The sequence below is a fragment of the Lampetra fluviatilis genome, chromosome 26, assembly GCF_964198595.1.
Source record: "Lampetra fluviatilis chromosome 26, kcLamFluv1.1, whole genome shotgun sequence".
Classification (NCBI taxonomy): Eukaryota; Metazoa; Chordata; class Hyperoartia; order Petromyzontiformes; family Petromyzontidae; genus Lampetra; species Lampetra fluviatilis.
In genome coordinates this window covers 1,843,548-1,868,238 of record NC_136300.1, presented here as the reverse complement: position 1 = coordinate 1,868,238, position 24,691 = coordinate 1,843,548, and the positions used below count along the sequence as shown (strand labels likewise).

General features: G+C 44.9%; 1 protein-coding gene across 3 annotated transcripts in view; it reads left to right on the top strand.

Annotated features, from left to right (window-relative positions):
- The window catches only part of TSHZ1 (teashirt zinc finger homeobox 1), an 89,002-nt gene extending 66,707 nt beyond the window's left edge, over positions 1–22,295 (top strand). For all 3 annotated transcript variants that reach the window (XM_078868505.1, XM_078868504.1, XM_078868503.1), the window contains exon 4: positions 19,297–22,295. The gene's annotated coding sequence lies outside the window, so the exon portion shown is untranslated. The remainder of the gene's footprint in view (positions 1–19,296) is intronic.
- The last annotated feature ends 2,396 nt before the right edge of the window (positions 22,296–24,691 follow it).

Sequence of the window (24,691 nt, the reverse complement as noted above, 5' to 3'; positions counted from 1 at the left end):
GTGGCGGAGGGTTTTTTTTATCTCTCTCTCTTTTGTAGCGAACGTTTAGAGGACCGGGTGGGCGAGAGAGAGAGAGAGCAGAACAAGCGTTTCCCGGGCCCCGGGGCGAGTGGCCCACCGAGCATCGCTCGCTCGCCGCCGCACGGCTCGCGAACGGGTCGCAAGACTGCCAGTCGCCACCTCGCGTCTGCCCCCCCCCTTCCCTGCCCCCCCCTCAACATTCCCAGCCCCCCACCCACATACCCACCGCAATAAATAATACGAATGCACAGCTTCTACAAAAAAAAAGTGACCGGCTGAACGAGAGGGCAAGCCCCCCCCCCCTCAACGTGTTAAAGGTGTCGCGTACAAAAGGGTTAAAATGGTGCTGTTTTGCAGCGGGTTGTTAGGGTTTTTTGCTAAGTGATGTGCGCTGCGTTTGTGCACCACAGCGTCACATGGCTAAGCCTGCTGTTGGTGGTGGGGGCACGGGGGACGGGGGCTTGGGGGGGCGGCGTGTGGGGGGTTAGTCTGACAGTGTAGCTTTGTGCACGGATGGGGAATCACAAGCTGTCTCTTTTCCCCATAACCCTTTTGCCAGGGATTTCATCTGTGAACCAGAATGCACTTCCTTAATGAAATACATAATTAACATATTATAATTGTGCAGGAGATGGTTTTGACAGGACTCATTTTCCATGTCTAATAGTATGCTAATTAAATCTGTTTCCCCACTCCCCGACACGACCCTACGTGATTAAGTTTGGTGCGATGGCGTCGGCTGATTGATTGGTTGGACGTGCCTGGGCCTCTGTGAGGATTGGCTGCAAAGCCGACTTTGCCCGCCGTGGCGTGAATAGCTCCCCGAGTGCGTATGCAGCGAGATCATTCTCCCCCCCCCCCCCCCATCGTCTTCATGACTTTTGAGGGAATTTTCATCAGGGAAAATTTAGATCTACCCACCCATCTGCCAGACTCGAAGGTTGTTCTGAGCCAATGTTCCAATTTGAGAGGAAATTAGGAAATATATAAAAAGAAACGTTGTGAAAAAAAAATTGAATTCACAAACACCCCCGCCCCTCTCCGCGCACGCTGTTTGATCTGGTTTCGTGACTCGGAAGCGCGTTTTTTTTTGGTCTGAAAATATACCGAACAATTTGTCTACGTGAACAATTATATGGAATTGAGAAATGTTTTCAGAGACACCGGTGGCACGGTGATGAGGGTTCTGCGCTGTGAACCCGGCGACCTGAGTTTGATCCCCGATCTCGGCGAATCCCGGCGGCGAGTGATGTCCGAACCGTCCCTGGGTGTAATACCCCTTGAACACCGCCCGCATCGACTAGCATGGTGAAGTATGGTCGACAAATACACGTGACTGACACGGCCCTTTATCCACCTAGCGAATTGACAACAGCGGGCCGTGATTATTAGTTTATCTATATTTTATCGGATACCGTGCATGCCCCGTTTTTAAAAGTTTTGCTCCCCCCTCCCCCTTTTTTTGGGGGAGGTTTTGCTTAGATTTTTTTTTCTTTCACAAAAACCGTTAGACCGAAGCAATTTAAACAAGTTCAGGTTAAGTTTTATTTCGCGAAAATATGTTCCCCTCGCATTTATTTTCCTTCCAAAAGTCGCGACTCGCCCACAGCTCCCTCGTACTCCTAACGAGGCAAGAGAGGGAGTTGGTGGGGGGCGAGGGGGAGAAGCGGGGGGGGGGGGGCACGGGGCTCTGCCGGGGAGGTCGCTCGCGCCAGCCCGTGCAGTCCCACACTCGACGTTGGGCGGTGGCTGGGAGCTCGAGATGGGGGTGGCAGATGGTATAAGAGGAGCCCACCTGACCCCAGCCCAGCCTCCCTGTGTGGTCTGTCAGGGCTGTCAGCCCCGTCCAAACACGAAGGGCCGCCCGCCATTAAACCCCGCCACGTTTTTATTTGCCAAAAGGCCAACTTCCCTCTTTCGTCAAGATGCTGGGGAAAGTTGTAATTTTTTTTTGCTCGCAGAATTTTACTTTGATTTTAATTACAGCCACGGTAATGTGAACGGTCGACGAAAAGTTGACGGTTTTCAGATCTATTCTTTGTTTGTCTAGTTCGGGGGCTTGCCCCAGGATGGCATCAAATTAAGGGTTCACACATGAATGGCACATTTGCGCTGAGCCTCACCTGCCTTTCAAAAAAAAAGTGTCGCTTAACGGTGCGTTCACCCGATACAATGCGTGTCCCTACTCGGGCTGTGTGTAACTAAAAGATAAAATATAATTTGTTTTGAAGCTTTAAACAGTTTTAAACATGGATACGTTTATGGCATAGATATATGAGCGCTGCGCTACAGTACACCGAAAAAAGGTAGGAATAGTAAAATATTTAACGGTGCATTCTTTTAAAAATACATTAGTTTTTCACTCGTAGACCCACTTGATTCATGTATTACAGGCATGAGAATCCATTGTTGGAACAGGAGTGATCTTTGCCAGACACAGGCATATTAGCAGTAGAATACTACAGCATTTTGTTCAGTGCCAGTTGGCAGAAACGATACAAACATTGTTTATACAAAGCTGAGCATTAATCAGACAGGCTCGGGCTTTTTTTTTACAACTTGTGAAAATGTTAAACTAGACAACTCCAAATTGAGAATCGTTTTAAAACCAGGTTAGTGCGCAAAAGAGTGGCCTCTCTCTCATTGGCAGGAATGTAGCCACAAAGCCGTAGCAACTTATACCCGCCAGCGCAGAAGTTTATAAGGCGACTGAGAACGAGCACACAGCAGTGACGCCGAGGCCTTTCTCAGCCGGTACATGAACTTGAGCTGAATTCTTTCCTCCTCTGGTTTGTTATGGATTGAATGACAAGTGTACATGAACACTCTTCCAACTGCCAATAAATCACAAGCCGCCAGTAACAAGCCTGGCCCCCTAGGGGTAGAAGGGAGGGAAAGGGGTGGAGGGGGGGGAGAACTGCATTGCATCAGGTCCCCAGATATCGGACATGAGGAAAACAAGCTTTCATGCCAAAAATGCGCCGCGGATGAAATACACGTCTGCTGTTTGCAGCTGCGTTTTACCACGGCTGACGAGAGTGATAGAAGAGATGTCACGATTCTTTCATGGAGCCCTGACTGTGTCCCGTCCCGTCTCCCCCCCACCCCGCCCCACACACAACGGTCTGCTGAGGCTTTCACAAGGCAAAGCGGCCTTTTCCCCAACCCCGACATCGATTTATTATCCTCCTGTCTCACTTACACGACTGTCAGCCCTATGGTATTTTGAATTGAGTATGCTTCATGGGGGAAGGTTAAAAAAAATTCCGTATCAAATTAGGTTTCACCATCATACGCCGAGAAACAAGTTTTGTCTCGCGGTGTATAGACTTTTGAGGCCGTAGATCCAGAAATAGATAACAAAATTCTTACTGATCGAACCGTTCTGTTATTGTGTAGCTTAGTTCCAACCCCCCGCCTGCCCGCCAGGCCCACCGTTTCAGTGAAGCATTCCTTTGAATTTACTTTTCGGGGATTTTAGAAAGCTCAACACGCCACGTTATTCAAAAGTCAAAAGACAAATTCTTGGCATGTTGTATTTCGCGCAGTAAATGAATCTCTCTGTGTCCGGCACTTGGCCCGACCCCGAGCGCATGAAGGTTTTTTTTAGGGGGGCGGTGGCGGGGGTAGGGGGGTGGTGCGGGTGGGGGGCTTTCGTTCATCTCGGCGATCTAACGAGCGCTGCGGTGGCGGCTGCAGTGATATGAGTGAGATGCGTCATGCATACGGCCGTGCCCACCTTGGGGGCTCGGCAGGCTGACAGCTGTCAGCGATACGGGAAGATGTTCCAATCTGTCAGCTGTCCGGTCCTGCCAGTGTCGGCTCCCAGGGCAGCCCCGGCAAGCCCCGCGGCCTCCGCGCTGCTGACACACATCAGATACGTCTTCCCGTCGTTCCCGTCGTTCCCGTCGTCCCGCCCGTCGCCCACGACGCTCACCCCTGCGTCGCCGCTGGCCCCGCGGCGTGAGACCGGACCGATCCGCTGCCCCCCCCCCCACCACCACCACCACCAACACCACCAACCCCCTTTACCCATCTCGTGCCACGCTAACCTCCTTAATGAAGGATAATGCAGCTTGGGTGATTGAGCTTGTTGATTTGATTGCTCATCCGTCCATTGATTAATGAATTTCTCCCACAGTGGTGTTAATACGGAACAATTTATAGTTTTCCGTACACTTGTTTTTACGCGCTTAAATAATTGACGGCAGGAAAGAGAAATGATATTGTCCTGTCCGCCGTCTTTCAATAAGCACGGATGAAAGGCGAAGGTGCTGCCCTGCAAATGCTTGCTTTACACCACTGATGCCGCAAAGGCCTCCTATCGAGGAGCTCGAGAGTATCCATCTCCAGGGTATTTAGTTCCCAGACATCTTGAAAGAGGCGAGATTACCAACACGTTACCCCTCCAGGAAACCGACGGCAAGGTAACCATTCATACTGCGGGGTGGACAGCAGCGGAGGAACTCTACAGAAAAGCGAGTCATGAGATACCCCCAGAAGTTCCGTCATTTGTAGCACGCTATACAAAAGTATTAATTACTGCACATTTTAAAATATTTGTGTGTTTTTTAACCTCTTTGGAAATCAGTGGCGAGGCATTTAATATTTCCGAGAGCTTTGTGTAATTAAATGTGATTAATATGACCCAAACACAACATTTCTTTAGTTTTGGAGGGACGGTGTAAGCAATATTTTGGGGGGGGGGGGTTTGTATGTAATGGGTTGTGCAAACATTTATCATTGCATCACAGCCGCAAATAAATACATCCAACACATTGTGGGCTACTTACATCATGGCTATTAATCTTATGAAGCAGCGTGGAAACATGAATCCAGTCGGAAAGATTTTTTTTGCCCACTTTTGTAAAAACGGTGTGATCGGTATTCGATGTTTACACCTTAACGGTGACATGCAAACAACCGTGGAATCGAGCAGCAGAGAGCGGGGGACACGCCGTGTTCGTGAGAGAGTCTGCTTTTTAAGAGCCACGGTTCCGCTGGATGTCTCTCCTGTTCATCTGCGCCTGACGTCTGGCACTCTCACCTCCCCCGTAAATAATATCCAGGCCCCCGTACCGCCCACGGTCTGTTTGGCTCAGCCGCTGACACTGTCCCTCTCTCTCTACTCTTTGCGGCTAAAGATGCCCCCCCACTTGTTCGAAATGTGTAACCTACCAGATTTACATTAATGATACGTGAGCAGAAGAAGAGAAACTACCAACAGACGGTTGTGTGCACAGCACTTCCTCGCCTGATGTTTTTGGACAAAAAAGTTAAGGGCCAGAAATAGGCGAGCCACACTGGTAAAATAAACCGGGGCACCAGAAAAGAGTGGGTTTCATAAGCACCGGCTTGGGATTTGCTGATGTCAGTCAATAAATCAGCGCTGGATTAACCGTTGGGCATGTGACAGATGAGTCATGGCAGGCACTGTTGGTGGGGTAGAGGAATTTCTCCCCAGCCCCGGCTTTGAAAAAAAAACCCGGTCGGAAGAGGCGAGCGCAGCTTGTTAAAGCAGCATATCTCGCAAAGACTGATTTTTACTGCCGAATTCAGAGGGAGGCTGCCCGATTTCCGCGAACCTCGTCGCCTTACAGCCCCTGCGCGCTTTGTGACATTCGCGAACCGAGCAATGAGCAGAAATGTTAGCGTGGGGGTCCCAAAGACCACGGCCATCCATCTCCTCTCAGAAAACAGTGCGTCGGGTCACCGGCTACCATTTTCACGTGCGTTGGTTAATTAAACACAACTTCAGTGCTGTAACCTCAAACGCGAGGCATGGTCTTTAGCCACGGGTAAAGTGAGGCTGAGTTTCTTGACGTCTCCCGAGTAATGCAAGGCATAGTTTTAGGGAGGTAAAGTTGAAATCTGTAAGCTTGAGTTTTCCCTTTGGGTTTTTGCACTGCTGCATCGCAGTCTGATTTGCATTACGAACACGACATACATCTTTATTTACGCTGACATTTCATCTTGTTTAACCGCAACTGTTGGCCCTTTGCTACTAACAGCACATGAAAATCATTGACAGCTACCTTGCATCTTCTGGAAATAGGTGGTTATATACTCTGCCTGCTCGAGGTGTCAGAAGTGTAAGAGTCAACATGAAGACCATCTCCCTTGTGGGCGTGCTGTCTGAGTGGGGGGGGGGGGTGAGAATGAAATATCCATATAAATTTCAGCGCCTTTTTTTCAGCTTGACTGCATAAAAAAATATAGAGTAGCGCTGATCAAAAATCACGCCGGAAAAATGAAGGCTTAAATACTACCTTGACATTTTATGCAACTATTGGGTTATACCGGTAATGTATTGGTTTGAATCTTGCGTCGCATGTAGTAATAGCATACTGGCACTTATTGATTAAGCAATTCACGGCTGTATAGCTAGCTAGCACCTGACCCTTGTCCGAGATGCATTGCTTCAGCAAAGCCCTCATGTCGCATGCAGATATATACATGTTTAAACATGTAAATGAGCGTAAGTGTATTACCTTGTTTCACCGTTTGCATAAATATTGGCTGTGGATACGACTGCGCTTTCGCTCACGGTTTGCTTTGGCCAAGATACTTGCAACTTGCAGAAAAAAAAGTCCGTCTTTCGGCGTCGCGCAACGCGCCGTGTAGTTTTTGTGGTAATTGCGTGTAGTTGCTGGCAGATGTCTGGTGGCAAAGCATCAAGCAGGTACCTGTTTACTGCCTGTCCCGTCGTCCCAACTGCGGCACAGACACTCGATTAGTCAGCCTTAATTAGCATTTATAACAGCCAGAAACTCATTTGCATTTTGGCTTTGAAGCTGGGCTACGGAAGGTCAGAAAACATTAAGTCTGTCGCTCAGCGTGATTGATAGGGTCAGATCTTTGCTTAATATGCTCTGGGAAACAATACAAACAATATTAATTCGTCCTCCCTTCTAAACAGCCTTCTTAATCTGCCGTAATGGGTGGTTAATATGCAGGCTCTTTAAATGCCACCACTGTGCGTGTGATGCGTGTCAGACAATGGAACCAACAATACTAAGTGATAAATGTCACTCTGCGTCTGGAATTTTTATAACTAATTAATCCAACCCTCTATGCTCTGAGACCAATTGTGCAATGTGCAAATTATGATTGGAAATATTTTTTATACGACAATAGGATTATAAATTGTCGATACGACTAAATATATATTTTTCTGGTTTATTCAACAAGACTGTCCAGTGTGTTGCACATTCGGGAAAGGAGAGAATTTGGCTCGCGAGATACATTTGTACCAGTGTTAATGCGTGATCACGCAGGTAGCGCTGATAGCAAGTTTAGTCTTAAATGTCCAGGGCCACTCTGTGGCCCTCTCAAGCAAAGGTCCTGGACATCTACATTTTCACTGCTGGTGTATCGCACCAGATGTTGATTATATGTGTCCGCCCATTAATAGTAGCCATGCAAGCCCCACGACAATGGATATTGTGAGCAACAGGACCCAGCGCAGCCTCCTGGGATCAAATTTGCCTATTTTGCCTCGACTGCGATGACTTGCTGCAGTCCCTGCTCCTAAATAACACTTCCCAAAGCTCTCGGTGATGTCCGCTTAGGCCACAATATTGCTCCCCAAAGGCAATGCGGCAATATAAAAAAATAAGTGCACATTTTTTTTCTCACCAAAACCCCGCCATATTCCTCTCAGCGTGCAATTAAATTGTAAAATTATGGGGCCGTATACCTTTGCCATTTTTTGCTGGGGCCTAACACCAATGGAATTTTCCATCTCTGTTTTTTTTGCTTAAGGTCTAGGTAGCTCTGTTGGCAATGCTCATCTCTTTACTGCGACCTTTTACCGCTTGTGCAAGTGGCCGTCTGGAGTTATTTTTCTCGGAGAGTCCAAATGTCGAAGGGAGCCGGGCTTCGCTAAGGCTGCGCTAGGCCACAATCGAGGCATTCCCAGCCCTGCGACGATGGACCACGTAATTGACGGCGATATTTCTGGAACGCGTCTCCCGCGCGCGCAGGTGCGGTTGTCGCGACAGTGTTGGCAATTATTTCGGCTAATTTTAAAGTCACACTGAAAGGAAAGTTTCCACCTCCGCAATTGGGAGTGGTTCGCATTTTTACAAATGGTGCAATGTGGAAGGGGGGGGGCGTAAGAGGAGTTACGTGCCCTAAGGTGATGTCACATACACAATGATATCACCGTGTTTAATAATATGTCTGCAGCTAAACCGCAAGAACATGATCGCATATTCCCCACAAAGTGGTCAATACATGCCCATCCTGCAAAAGCTGTGATCACTTTTAGAACAAGGAGGATGTTTTTTATTTAAAGCCTTAATGATAAATCGTTTACTCGCGTTTAATGTTAAAGAAATGGGTTAGACAGTTGATCAACTTTATCAATTAAAAACGCGTTCAAGATGTGCTTTTTTTACTGTATTTTACTGTTATCAAAATAGCTTTAAAATTGTTTAAAAATTACCAGGACTAATTAGTGAAAGTTAATAGCAAATTTCGATATTTTTATAATTGCCACTTGTTTTGATGCTCATTCGACGTTGACATTTACTGTCAATAGAGAGCCTCATATCTCACAAATACTATGAAACATATGATGATGATAATAACGTACCGCCCCTTTGTCAATCCACTGCTGTTTTAAGGCTTCCCCACACCGTGCCAATTGTGAGGAGGGTTCGTGACATCAGGGGTCACGATGGGTTCAGATACCACTTGCCACGAAATTTAGTCAGGGCTGGGAATCAAACTCAGGCCACCGGGATCAGTGCGCAGGGCGCTAACCACTATTTCTCCACTGCACTCCATGATGTGAAGATACTAATATGAATGTTGCTGTATTTTAAGAAGTACTTAACTAGTTTTTTTCTATTTGTTTGTTTTTAAATATTAGCGTAACAGAACACAAGCAGGTTTCAGAGCTACGTACAGTATAACAAAACTTTTAATTATGGTTACAAAAACACACGAGTGAGAAAAAAAACACGCGACAATATATCAGTGACACACAAATCAAAAAGCACCGCTCCCAAACTAAAAATAAAATAATCTACCCAATTTTTTTTCCAAAATGATGCACATAATTGCACGTACTGTCTCTTAACACGATTGAAGTTGTTGGTCAAGAGGTAGCTGGGTGGCTCACGAGCCAGATAATTGAGCAGCCAACGCTGAGAACCTCGGTTTGAATCCAGATCTCTGCCACTTGTGGTTAAACCGGGTTTTCAAGAGCGGCGAGGTAAAGGGCTCAGCCCAGTCACCAATTATTGCAACAAGAACAAAAACCCTGTCGTGAAATTTGATTCTTCGCTGTGTAAGAACATTTAATTTATGAGATATAGAATATGCATTTTAACTGAAATGCGACAAACATCTCGGTTGAGTATGGCACGCAGGACAGTGCAGCATCCCTTAGTATGGGTGAGAGGTCACACGAAGGGACAGCACCGGTGGGCCATTCTCAAACGCACAGGGTGATGCACTGCTCTCTGAACGTTTCACATGGACACTTGGGCTCAAGACTTGATGATGGGACAATTGCAATACAATTGTCGGGGGCCAAGGACATCCACTGCTGGATGAAGGTCTCCCCCCGTTGTTTCGCGATGCAGCAACCTACCTAGCTCCGGCACATGAGCTCGCTTCATCGCTCCTTCTCCATGGTGCTTTCCCTGCTTTGGCTGCCGCTCTGTCATTAGTCTCAACCGCCGGTCCACCATTCCTTCTGCCCAAGCCCGCTTACTTTTCAAAGCAGCCAATATGATGTTATGATATAATATAACTTCCGCAATGGTGGTCCAGTCTGGAGCATGCACTGTGGTCTACATTAGGTGAATGGATAAACTGCTAATGTACTCACCACCTGAGTTATCGTTTACACCGGAAGGCTGCATTGGACCAGTCGCCCAAAAACACCGGTACATTGCAACCAAAGCTTGCATGCCTTGCAGTTAAGTTGGACGGTGAGGAGCTCGTGACATTTATTTACAAGACTACACCGTGTCTGAATCCCAAAGCTTAACATTGAGCCAACGGTGTTATAAAAAGAAAACCATCTCCTGATGCTACGCTCAGGTCCTCCGTGTGTAGCAAGATCATGGCTCTCAGACCGTTACCTTGCTCATCTCGTGGAATTTAATGTACGTGTGTGTTTTATATGCATCGGTTTTTTAGTTTACAAAAATCCACACGACAATACAGTAATCGCATCAAAGAAAGGCAGTCAAAAAAGCACACCATACATATTAAGCATCAAGTAAAGCCGACTTGTGCCAAACACAAGCAGAGCAATCTAACACTGACCGGTGTACTGAGATTGCTGTGTGATGCCAGGCCATCTGTCACCCTTGCCTGGAGGCTTCATGGTTCTGGTAAGGGCCACAAATACTTGGAGCCTTATGGTGGCATTTAGGTCGTGCATAGTTTGCATAGCTATGCGTGTGTTTTTTTTAAAATATGCTGTCAAAACCTGAAAACTCAATCAAATCAAATTGTCCTGCCAACACAGACGGTCTCATGACATGAAAGTAAACTAACTTAAATGGCAGTTCTTTCTAATCCCCCGCCGTCCCCCTGCCACCCCACGACACCGCCACTTTAGAGTCTGCAGCAATTCTAAAGAAGCAAATAGGACCATCAGTTAAACATGGCTAATGCATATGTGCCTGGGACAAAATGAAGACGTAAACACACGCGCATTACTACCAGTGAAATGTGTATGTGCTTAGATGCTGTTAACAGCTTTGCAAAAAGTAGGTAGACAAATTAATTGAGATGAAATAACACGTCTGTCGCTTCTGAAATGGTTTTGAAATGTCTCTTGTCAACTTATCACGAACAGTAAAATATATTATGGTGAAAAATGTTATACATTTCTTTAATTTAGCAAATTATAATTTTATCATGTTAAAAACACTTCACTTCTGTGGCAGTTACATGTTTAATTCAGTGACTTCTAAACCATACACTGATGTGTTAAAATAATAATTTGCAGTATTAAAAATTATTCATATTTCCAGTCGTTTTTTTTCATTCAAGTTCAGAATGCACGAATGTTTAGTTTCGTTGCCGTCATTGCTTTTGAGAGATTGCTACGGATAAGGGGGTTTGTGTTGGTCCGGCATGTTGTAGCTCCACACACACACACGCGCGGTCTTCTGGGACAGCCCACGGCTGCGAGATTGTGGGACAGGGGCTCTGGCATTTACGGAGTCCCGGCGAGCAAGAGAAGGGGTGTCTCGAATTAAATGGGTTGGAGTCTGCCTCACCGAGTCTTTAAATCAGTGGAAATTGAATTTGCAGATCACTAAACCAGTAATGATGGGGGTGATGATGTGAGGATATTACCGACATCAACAGAGAATTCATAAGGAGATCACACCAGCGGTAAAGTTTCAAGAAATGTATCACTGTTATACCATCGATTTGCAATCGTGTGCGTTGGACGGGGGGGAGGGGTGGTGGTGGTGAGGGGGCATGCACCAGATTGCACGGCGCTAAAGTGCTTGTGGTGCTAAGACGTAACAAGATAAAATATCCTAATTAACGTTGACCTCACAAATAAAGCGAATTTAACCCTGTTTGTCTCTACCCAAGATGCTTCACTATGCAGAAATCGTAGATACTTCTTTGCGCAGTGCATTACTTGTTGCAAGGCTCTGCAGTGGTACATCGTTGGGCGATTTTGTTATTAAGAAAGTAAACATCAGGGGGCAATTGATTTGTGTTTCAAATTGATTTATTTTTCATCTGAAGCATGTTCCTACCGTAAAGTAGGCGAGTTTCCCTCTGTCGCCAACGGTGTGGTATCATTATTGCATGTCAAACACCAGCGTATCAAGTAGCTACCGAAAAAACATGGTGCAGAAGCTCTCCTCTTCTCTGGCAGACGACAGAAGAAACAGTGCTGGCAAAAATGAAACCAACCCACCATGAACAAATTAAGCCAACAACAGAATACGTAGGTTCGTGCAAAATATTGAATCGTGAAATATATGCAAAAAATGGTCCGCCCTTGTTCTTGTCAACTTTTGCGTAGCGTTGGTTTAGCGTGCTTCGCTGTGAACCCGAGGAGCCCGGTTCGATTCCCGGCCATGGCTAACATTAGTGGCAAGTGATATCTGAACTGGTGCCTACCCTCCTCCGCCACTTTCACCAAGCCGCACTCACCATCGGGGTGAAGCATGGCTCAACTAAACAACGCAGCAGGCCTCCTCCACTGGTGGGATTGAGGATGGCTAGAAGTTGTTTTGCAACGTGGCCCATTTGGATCAATTTTGCATTTATAACGAATGGAGAACAAATGTAAGAAAAGCATTTCAAAAAATGTGTAGTACCCATTGCTTTCTTTTTTGTACTCACTGCAACATTGTTGTAGTATTAAAAACTTTCGTTTTAGGCCCTGTGCCTGGAGTCTTAAAATGAACCCTGACATTAATCCAACAGGGTGAAACAGCAGATCTCCCATTTTTGGGATCCCATTTGTTTGGTATCTTGCGGAAACCCAAAAACACATTGTTTTTTGCTCTTGTAGTTTTTTGTATTCATATTGCACGCTGGGATGGAGTGGTAGCACAGTAGTTAGTGTGCTGTGTTATCATCCTGGTTTCTCAAATTCCATTTTAAGCCAGGCACTGATCGTAGGCCCCCTTCATTCACGAACCAGCATCGTGAAGTTGGGTAACAAACAAAAAAATCCCAATGACTAAATCGTGTAGGGAGACCATCATCCAGCAATCGATGGAAAAAGGGTTGAAAATTATCTAGATGTATTATTGAAAATCAGATAATAATTTCAGTTACGTTTTTGATAATGATATCCATGTGCCGCAGTTACGAAGTGTACTTGACTCGGCCAGAAGGTTGCCTCATGCAGGTTGTATTAAATAGTGTACCGCTGTTTTTAGAAGTCAAAAGCGGTTATCCTATATGTGCGCACTTCCCCATTGTGGGAATGTGAAATGTCCACGACTGGCACAGCACTCCACTGTGCAGTAGAACACATCCCAACGTCTATTTTGGTCTCGCGCAATCTCGATTCCTCTCGCCGCTCTCAACGTGGCCAGCGCGGTGAAGTACGGTCAAATAACCCCCACAACAACCCTCGCAGCGGGATGGTTCTCATCCAGTAACGGATTGACACAAAGGACCGTACCTTGGTGTGTAATTTACTGGACAGAATATCAGCTTATGCTTGAAATAAAGTGTTATCGTTAGTGTTCATACAAACCTCACTCATTGTATATCCTGTACGATGCATTTGGGATTCTTGTCAGGGCAAGGTTGACGCTCATCTGTGCCTTTAAGATCTCGGATCGAGGTCAAAGTGTGTTTAAACGATGATGGTAAAAGTGCACCTTGGTCTACCGTCAATCAAACAAATTAACCGTTTTTTCAGATGTGTCAATCCTCTGCCGAAAGAAGGCCTCCCTACACCGTGTTGGTCATGTCGGTTGTTTGACCATGCCTCACCATGCTAGTCAGTGTGTTTTGTGGTGAAGGGGGTGAAGCACCCAGGGCCCAGCCTAGAGATTTCTCGCCACTGACATCAGCAGTGGCCGAGAATCAAAATCGGGTCGCCAGGTTCCAAGCACAGTCTGCTATTCATTACGCTATCACTCTACGTAATATTATTGCGTAGCATTGTAAGTGTAATAAATGGTCTTCCTACTTTGTGAAACAGAAAATGTCGAGTGCCCCCACATTCAAGAGATACACACACACGGCCGTTTATACACTACCTGACATACCAATCAACGTTCTATAATATATATATAATGAACACTTGTGATTGCCATGTGTCCCGCCCAATTTATAATGCACGCGCAAAGTTTTATTTTACTCGTAATAAATGAATCGGCGACCACGCTCGTGTGCATTTGCACTATTAATTTGATCAACATGTTTAATCATCGCGAGTTGCGTCTCTAACTAAGGTACCACCCCAGAAAACCCGATAATGCGTGCGTTTCACACGTCTGTTGTGCCGCGAGACGCGTTCGAACGGGCTCCGGACGAGAGTGCGTACATCACGGAAGCTCAAATTGTGTTTGGCAGCGCCGGAGATTTCAATACCAACTCTGTTATGACTGTCACTGAAGAAAGTTGTGCCATATAGGCGAGGCCGAATCAATCAGCGGCGGTGGCCGCCCAACCACCATTAGAGGGCGGCCATGGGGGGCGCGGGGGGGCTGTGAAGCCTGTTAATTTCTCCTGGGCTTGGGTTCTCTCCGCGCTGCAGGCTGGATGGGGATTAGTCACTGTCACGGGCTCGCGGCACGTCGATTGTATCCCCGACACCGCGCTCGGCACCCACTCTCATTGCCGAGCGCAATTATCTGCGCACAGGTACATCATGGCCTGCGAGACGGGGGGGGGGGGGGGGATGTTTACTTTTTTCGATAGTGAGATTTTTTTTGCTCTGTAAATTAAAACGGGGGGGGGGTGGGGTGGGGTCTCTTCAGTGTTTTGGGGAACAAGCGAGAGATAGAGAGGTTGGCGAGGAATATATACAACAACAAAAAAACAATAACGGAAGGAAATGCACTTCCATGCGAAATTGTAGTGGCTGCGGCGCGAACGAAACCTGTCGTGCTAATTTTAACTACATGAGACAGAGTGATATATCGCCGCTGCAATAGCGACATCGTGGCCGGACTAAATGGGAGAAAAAAATCCCGGCAAAATAAAAATTTAAATGGCATTAGGCCATAACCACATAAACATGCAATACTTGTACTGGATTCAGTTTGATAGCAGCAGCAGCAGTTGCCCATGTATAATACATTTCATTTAATATATAATGAATGAGTGCTAAAGACAACAAAGGAATGGAACATTGCTGCTACGTTTCGTCTTCTCAAATATTTAAGGAAGCTTTAAGGATGCAAAATGTAGATTTCAAAGTTGGCTGAAATGAAAACAAAATGTATTGTGTTCATCGATGACACAATACATTTTGTTTTTTAAACCTGTGGGCTAACAACCAGAATGATTCGCCACACAACTTGCTTGGAACGTGCAATAGTTTGTGAATAGCATTTTAAATTAAGTTTTAGTTTGCAAGACAATTAAAATCCAATAAACTTCCAGTCCGAATGTGCTGGGTATACATTTTGCCAAGAAAAATAAAATAAACAATCCCTCCAATGTAGGTAGCGTAAAATAGATTGAGGAAACATGACGGTCAAAACAGCATTGATCGGCTGTTCTGGAAACAATTCAAAAGCCCAGGGCCTGAAGTTCAAATTAACCATAGCAATGGGATCCCTAGCTATCTATTTATCTACCAAAATGCAATTGATATTGACCCCCTTTTATGGTAGAAAACTCTCTGCAGGGATATAAATTGATTGCTATACTGATGTGATGCATAATATGAGGCTGTTGCCTGTAGGGGTAACAGGACATTACCACCAAATGGCAAACAAACAAAAAAAAACTGTAACTGAGTGTACTTTGATAACTTTAATTATAGAAAAATACATTCGAAGCCCATGCTGTAAAATTGACGATGAGAAATTACTTGTGTTGAGCAACAAATACCCGCCGTTCGTACTTTTTCATAAAAAATTCGAAAATATTTACACCAATAAACGGGGGGGGGGGCATATTAGCTCTGTCGGATATTTATTAATTTAATTCACGGTCTACTTTTAAAAACGATATTCTTGTAGATGCAACAATGCTACAGAAAACAAATCGCAACAGAGAGATGAATAAACATACAACAAACAAAGCGGTCGTGGAAACGTGAGTGGGTTTGTGCCTGTCACTCATCCACGGGCATGTCCGGGACTCGCAGCAAAGCAAGGAATCCAAGTGTGTATGTCCAGTGCGGTGTGCGGAACGTGGGCCTCCTTATTGTCCTTCCCCCGCACCACCGATTAGCACGGTTGGCTACGTACGGTGCGAAAGAAGCTCAACATACATGCATGAGTTTGCGTGTGTGGGTGCACGAGCGTGCGCGATCGTGCACGTGTGCATGAGCGTGCATGACATTAGGGAGCCACTGGAGCTATACATTTTAAAATCTAGATTGAAAACTCGTTTCTTTAGAACTGCTTTTCGCCTTTTAGTTTGTTGTCCTTGCCTCACACCTCCGATGAAGCACGGTTGGCTACGTATGGTGCGAATGAAGTTCAAAGTACGTACGTACGTTCATGAGCGTGCGTGCGTTCGTGAGCGTGCGAACTCCGCGCCGTCGCCCCTGAAAGGGGAGGCAGCGGCGGCGGTGCGAGCGAGAGTTCCGTTCGTTCGCCGTAATTGGATTTTAGTAGAGTCAGGCTTCCACGACCGGCAGCGCCTAACGGCATTGACACCTTCTGTCGTGTTATTCAAACCTAATAAACTGTGCCGGGGCCACCGCAACTGCACCGCAGCGTGCCGTGCCGCGCGCAACAGACCCGCCGCGGTGTGCGAGCGCGGCGCAGACGGAAGGGGCCGCGTCTTCGGCGCCCGGCTCGCGAGGGGCCGACGAAGCGGCCGCTGCCCCATCGCGGACGGGCGAGCACGCAAAACAACGCGACTGATATAAATCGGCCATCGTATAAGAAGATTTGATGGTCGAAAAATAATAATAATGATGCACCTGAATAAAGCATGTAAGGATTGTTTTTATACACACACACATATATATATATCTATTCCTTGAATTGTATCAGAAATAAGGGCCAGATGTTGCTTGATTGGATTAATAGCAAAATTAATATATCATACAAAGTATATGTGTGCGATGTAACTTGTGGATGCTACCTCATCGGAGGTGAGGAAAAGCAGCATTGGGTTTTTTTTTTACAAATAGCTTCATTCAATATTTTGGTATTAGCTTAAAATAGAACAAAAATACCACTGATGAGTTATTGTTTCGGTCATATTTAATTTTGTTAAATAGACCAGTATGATAGGATTGAACTTTTGCGATCATAAGAGTGAAAAGTGTTCATGGATGATTTGGTGATTTGAGTGTTGTCGATTGCTCATTAAAATGCCTTTAGGGCACACAGACGAAAAACCACTGCATGCATAACCTTAATATTCACTCCAATTTGGACACAAACCAAGCCGATCTTTCGTCGAGCAAAGATCAAAGATTCCGCGCTTTATCGAGCAACGTCGTGCGCTTTGTGAACGAGGGCTGGCACGGCTTCATGGTTGACCTGTTACCCACAATGATAATTGGCTGAAACGGGTTGCGTCCCGATTGTTTCTAATAAATGACTGTGCCCCGTGTAAGCTTTAAGCAAAATAACCGCACCACTGTAATGATGAACATGTGGATCTTAGAGGTTCCCAATTGCTGGCCTGGCCACGGAGGCTGCTGCTGCTGCTGCTGCTTGGGAGTGCAGGCTAACCATCATTACTGTGCAAGGGGGTGCTAATAACGAGCGAGCGGATGAAACGACTGGGAGGTGCTATTCTTCCCCACTGCTCATTGTCTCGTAATGAAGGCGGCTCGACAAGACATTAGATTGCCTCATCTCAACAGCATATTAAACTCAAATCAGTCACATGCAATTAACAGAAATGAAGGAAAGTAATTGGAGCAGAGCGAAGGCTTTAATGAAATGTATGATGCATTTTCAGACTACTTTTCTTTTTAGCCGTGCTGATGGAAGGAGTTTAAAAGGCCTGGCCTAATTGGACATTCCGGCGTTGGGGCTATGTAATTAGTCAGTGTATGGCTATATGCAAACCGCCGGCTCTAAATGTCAGGGTCTTGGCCGGAAACGCCGCAGTGGCAATTTATCAGAGAGCTGCACTGCAAAAATCAAAAACATATTTTTTCCATGTGGGAATAAACACATGTGTTTAAAACAGAAAGTCCTGGAGGAAAAAAAACGTAGATGAGTGGAAAGTAAGTTGAGATGAATTTGCAGGGCAATTTGAAAATGGCCCAAAATTAAGAATGCACATTTTTGGCAATTTTCGTCACTGTCGGTCGGGTTTATTTGCAAAGTAAAATGAAGGTCGCAATAAGATGCGGAAAAAGGACCACATAATGAAGCTGATGTTTTATTCTGACCAATTGCACTCACGGCTGTTAATGCACTTGCTCATTGATCAGACGTGGAATTATGCATATTCTCATTCGATAGTCTGCTTTGCATATTTTGCTATTATTTAACCTTGTCTGCAAAAAAATAAAAACGAAGAAATCAAGAAAAGTGAGATTTAATATACGTAATATATGTGTGTGTGTGTGTTTAACTGGCTGTGTTGTAAGCATTTTAATGAGTCTACAGGAGAAAGACTGAGAAATGGTGTATTGTAACAAAATAAGAATGTTTTCAAAATGCAATAATATGCCATTTTTGCTGGGAAGGTAATACGAAAAAAATACACTGCCCACCTGCTTGTGTTTTGCCACCACGGCCACCACCACTTTTGTCTAAGCATTTGGTTTCCAGCGTTTATCAACCTAATTCTCAGCACAAAGAAGGCAAGCAGCATGAAAATTATCCAAGCTTAAAATGATTGGATAAGATAACACAATGGTTAAGTTTCTGGATTTAGAAGACAATCCTGAATCCCGGTGAAATAAAATCCATATCCATTGAAAGCATAGGAAGGGTTCCGTACTTGGAAAGCACACATTAGTCTCCGATTTCAGGTATAGAAATAAAACGTGCTTGTTAAAATAATTTGTACTTTCTTTGTGAGCAAGTTTCGTGTTTACTCCTTACAAAAGTACGACCGGGGATTTTTTTTTTTACATCAAGGAGCTTTTATGTTTGATTTGGTGTAAAATGTCACGCTTCAGGAGTTGAAGCCCTTATAGCATGAGCATTCATGTAACATCAGACACAAAAATATGCTGTTGAATTCAGACCCAATTAGCTTTGTTGAACAGTCGAGTATTTGTTCTGTGTTTTTTTTTAGATTCCGCAGAATGCGTTCTTGCTTAGCCTTTTTGTCCAGGTGGCAGCACAGTGCAATGGCAGAGATACCGTCCTTGTTGGCAAGGGTACAGCGGCTCGCAAGCGTTACATGTGGCGTGGGTCACAGCAGTCGGATAGCTCAGGGTGAAATACGGCTGTTAATCAGGTTTAGAGCCCTCCCTGATGAGAAACTGAACAAGAGCTTATCAGTGATGTGGACATCATGCAGACCAATCTAAACCGCATCTATAAATTCACCTGAAAAAAAGGTAAAAAAAAACTAAAAAAATACTTTCTTCCCAGCAATCTTGCGCACTTTGATTCTTCTGTCTGATTGATTGTTCTCCATGAAGCAGAAATCGACAGTTACTTTCATTTTCTTTCCTCCTCTCCCCCCCTTTTTCCTTTCAAGGTCAGAGCGTAAGGGTGCGAGAGTCGCAGCCGTCTGGCCCTTCCCGCCCTTCCGCGGCCTCACGGCCATGAATCACTTCGTCTCCAGATTGAACCGCCCGACGCTTCGGCCTCCCAGATCAGCCAGACTTTGGCAATTTTTCTTCATTCCCGCTAACAATTTGGTAATGAAATATTGATTTTTAGTTAGATGGAAATAGCAGTTATTAAGTTTGCATTGATAAATCGTTCCTTTCCGCGGGCTGGAAGTGCTTCAGTCAAACGCCTAACTGCGCCTTCATGGCCTCTGATGTATTAATTTGACAAATTTGCAGTGCTGCTGCAGGATAGGGAGAGAGCGCGCAATATCCAGCTCCATATATCAGTAATACTGTCCAGACTGAAGTGTAATTTTTTACCGGCCTTATGAAGCTTTCTTTTCCCGAGGAAATTTATTTGTGTTATATGACCACTTGTTCCGGGACACAATCAACCTTACATTGCAACATGTCGGAGAGGGAGTGGACCCGCATCAAAAAGGGCTCAATCATTCGCATGCAGCAGCCGCCGCCGTGATTGATCATCGCAAGGTGTTTAAAATGCTTATTTGAACAGAATCAATCGATGTATAAGTGGAAACAGAGAATATATCGCAGCTTAAAACGTTCCACACCGAGGTACAAGTGACCTCTTTTAGCAGATCTCTGTCTGAATGAAGAATAGAACAAAGGCTGCAAGTTCGAGGCGCATCCACGGCGCTGATTTCAAGGACATTCAAGCCGGCGGGAGGTCAGTAACGCGCTGATTGTGGGGACGGCAAAAACCACTGGCGGTTCTGCCTCACACTTAGCGGAGGCCTATGAACCTTTCAGATGTACGGGACAAGCAGGTGACACCCACATGAAGAAGAAAAAAAAATAACTGTCAGCTGCCTCCGTGTATTTATTTATTTTTTTCCACATCCACCCGCCCGCCCGCTCCCCACCGCCAGCTTCTGCAAGCTTGGACGTGCAGGTGTTTCAGGTGGCATAAAACAGATTTGTGGCTTGTTTTTTTTAGCCTTACAGGTGTCCTTCACCTTGCCCATCAGTCTTCGCATCTCGTGTGGCGGATTTAGTGGAGATGGAACGGGGCGGCCCAGACTGAAAGGCTTGAGCTCTTTGTCACTCCGCGGAAACGCGACAAGATGGTGCAGATTGCAGACACCCTTTTGCTGTTTGTTGCCAGGAAGCCGAGCACAAATTCCTGTGTTTCTTTACATCGCTGCATCCCGGAGAAATGTTTCATCCTTTCAGCGCAGACACACATACAAAGAGAGAGAGAGGGCAAATAAATAAATAAATGGGGGGGGGGGGGGAGAGAGAAGAATTGATGCTTTGCCATTAGTGTGTAATGAGGCATGTGAAAATATATACCTTTTGTGCCACCTGATACGGATTCTCCAAGGTAGCACGCCAGCAGCCTTTGTGTTTGTCACCGTCCATCAATCACCCCTCTGAATGCAGACGGTGCAGACGTGAGCTCTGCCTGCAAGGATCGAGGAGGGGCTTTGACGTACAGGTGTTGTGCGATTCCTTACAAGAGCGCGCGACAACGGTGGCGCGAGGGGTGGTGGTGGTGGGGAGGGCACCCCGACAAGAGATATGATGCTGTTCCTTCGAAGTCAAATCAGCAGCAGATGAGGGCGAATGTCATTTAGATTATTTTGTGAAATGATGGTTATCAGAGGACACGTCGGCAGCTGTGTCCCTCGCAGCCACGTTCGTGATGAATGCATAAACACCCGTGACAGCATTTACTGTGAACAATGAAGGCTACACCAATTTGTCATTTTGTTTAACATCAAAAAAGGCCATTATATATACTAAAACAAACAAGGAGAGAAAAAAAGACTCTCTTAAGAGCAGTTTAGTGTACAGATCTGTTCATTTGTAAAAAATAAAATACTTTCAATGTATGTACCTTACTGTACTGTATGTGTGCACTTCAAAACTGAGCCTTGCTGATCCCCATTTGTGGCCAAATTAAAAGGGAAGGTAAGTTAATGAAAGCCACTGGCGTAGGGCATGGACCATGTTTCAACATGTTCCAAAAAATGCACTGCCACAAATGATGGTGGACAATTTTCATAAGGCCTTGTAACTTCTTTTGTAGATAGAATTAAGCTGTTAATTAAAAGGCATGTTTTCATACCGGTACAATAAAAAATCTCTCTCTGCATTTGCCGATATTTTATAATTCTATTCGATTTTTGCACAAATGGATGCCTGCTTCGTGTAGCGTACTTTTAACCAATAGATGTACCATGCTGTCAGTCATCTGCAGTAAATTGAGACTTTGCTAATGTGATCGAGTTAAGCCCTGGTATGCAGTAGGCTTGATTGTATGAAGTGTATGGCTAGAGATGTAGTCAGGCTGTGTGATACGTACGGTAGTTAACTGATGTCACAAAATGCTGTACTCCTGTGGTTATCAGTTCAAACTTGCATGGTAAAATGTTCAGCTTTTATGTTCAAGAGATCTACTGTAATATTACTGGTTAACAATGTACGCCCTCGTTCGGGCTTTTTAATGAAGGGAAATTAAAATATATATATTAAAAAAAATGAAAAAAATTAAAGCAAAAAAAATGCCACATATTGCTTTTGACATAAAAAATAGGCCACATTTTGCAGGTTTGGGATTTCAGAACATTCCATGTAACTGTAAGTAAGGATGTTTATTGCCCCAACTTATTTTCATGCAGTTACTGTATATTTGCCGCCATTGTTTTAAAAAACTGCAGTTGTTACTGATGTTGAATGAGTAAAATGGCTTCCAATGATTGATTAGGCCAGAACATGTACACAGTCTTAATCTGCACTTATTTAAAAAAAAACAAAATGAATGGATCATTTATATGAATATATTATATTTAGACTTTTTTCAAGCACAACTCTAAAAAAATTGTTCTTTTTATGTTATGTAAAGACTGTATTGTTATCAACCCTTTTTTGCTACATCGGCTAATAAACTGAGAATGTTTACTGGCATGCTATGTTTTGTCTTCTTTTGTAGGCTCTTCGGCAGATTCTGTCCTTGGGAAACAAAAAATGACATCAGAAGCCAGGGGCTCTTTCTTTTGTAGCTTATGTGGTATTTTCAAGGGATAACGTATCTCCAGAATTAATTTGCACGTGCGTGTTTTCGAAACAACATTTCCTATAATTTGATATTCACGGTTCTCTCCTGAGCTAAGTAAGCTGAGTGATATATTTAAAACACTTTCACCATCGCCACAATTGTACCTTGGCTGGTGGGAGTCTGCAGCAAAGTGTTATGGCACCAGCCAGCCTTGATGATCACAAAGGGCAGCTTCTAACCAGGATGAATTGAAGGTCACAGGTGCGCTGGCACTGTGCCTCGGCCCAGAAAAAACCCGCACAACTCATGATCTACAAAAAGCAAGTGCATTATGGAAGCAAAGCACACACGTGTAACCTCTATATTTCTTGCAGCCATAATTCTGTCCTTCACTCTGTCCAGAGGCCTTTTAATCAGAACGCAGATCTTGAGGGAAAGTTGAAGAAAGCTCTGAGCTTCTGAACAAAAAGACAAAACCCACCACCACCACTCCCGCCCCCCTGATCCCAACCATCGCCCCCCTTCTCTCTCTCCCTCCTCACCCTCAGCAACATAGTGGTGCCCGGAATGTAGCGCTTCGCTTACACATGTGACAGGGAGGGGACAATAAGTTGAAACAGAAGGAGATGGAGAATAATGAGATCACAGAGAGCGCTGCACCATGCCACAGATTACATTCTGAGAAGGTGAGCCTTTGACACACAGTGAGGCATTTCAAAATATCTTCCGTATTGACACTCTTTGATTAGTTGAGTCAGAGCAAGGCTGAAACGTGTCAGTTGTCAGATTCCCAGCTGCTCTCCCGTGGCTAGCCGACTGATTGATGGGAGATGAGCCTGAACTGGGAGAGATGAGGGTTGGCAGGCATTTGATAATAAACCCTTTTATCCCGTCAGACGTTCTGGAACGGTCCCAGCTCGGTTAGACTAAACTACAGCGATTGGAAAAGAAACGCGGTGTTGTAGCAAGCCACAGGTTTTATCCTCCACATGACATTCCTGCTGAAATGCAACAAATATGCACGCCACTGGAATGTAATTCCACTGTGTAATCTAATACCAGTATTTAATATAAAAATTTAGTACACTAACTGTTACCATTCCGTGGCATTTTTTTTGTCATAACATAAACGTTAATCTTTCAGAAGCACGGAGGCCTTACTTTGGATTACAAATATTAAAACTTGCGATGTGATGTATTTTTTTTAATGCATCTGCCAGTTTTTTTGGATCGCACGTAAGAATGCATAAAATACGCTTCAATGCATTAATCAAACAAATAAGCGGTGCATATTGACTGCGGCTCGTCATAAATAGTGAGACCTGGCGCTCACAGATTTTGAGTCATTATTGTTCCCATGCCATACTGTGTGGCATCGATTTCTACAAACCAATCAGAGAAATTGAGATTTTTGATTAGTTTTCACTTCAAAGCAGCTCCACCATTGAGCTGTTTGGAAGATTGGGATTTCTTGCAAAGCTGCAGATGAGACACAGTCATGGAATGTCAATCGGCTATGAGTGATGCACACAAAGAGGGAAAACACAGACCAATTTTACAAATCGCCCGTGGAGTTTCGTCACTAGGATGCCAGCGTGACTCTGCGGAGGAAAGTGTGGCCACTTTCTCAGCAATGCCAAGTGTGGCTGTTCTTTCAGCGATGCACCCGCCCCCCACGCCCCCCAGCCTGCTCGGCGAGGCTGTAAGCTGCCTCTCCGTTGGGGGTCATCACGATACCGCTCACCACCCACCCCGTCTATATCAAGTGGAGCCCCCCTCCCCATGCTTTACTCTGTCGTGCAATATCCCACCGCTGTTGTCCTCAAATGTGTATTTAAATTGTCAAAGTCCCCTAACCCAGTGTTGTGACATTGACGTGTAGGTTCGAAAGATGGTTGAAAAGTGTTGGATGCGGGACACAAGCCAAATGGCCGTTTGTGGAATCGTACAAACAACAAAGATTACAATGCAGGACCCTCCTCATTAAGAATACTTTTTCTCTTCTTGGTTCTTTCGGTAAAGTCACGTAGAAAGGAGATTATAAAATAATAAAAATAAAACAATAAAATAATACAATTCTCACGACGTTTTGGCCACAACGCAAGCAGCCATCCTGCGTTGTGGCCGAAACGTCGTGAGAATTGTATTATTTATTATGTTTTATTTTTATTATTTTATTATCTCCCTTCTACGTGAATTTACCGAAAGAACCAAGAAGATGAATCCCTGCAGTCACGAAAGCTTTAAATCGAAATACTTTTTTCTGTCTTCCCCCCTCCCCCTAATTATATTCC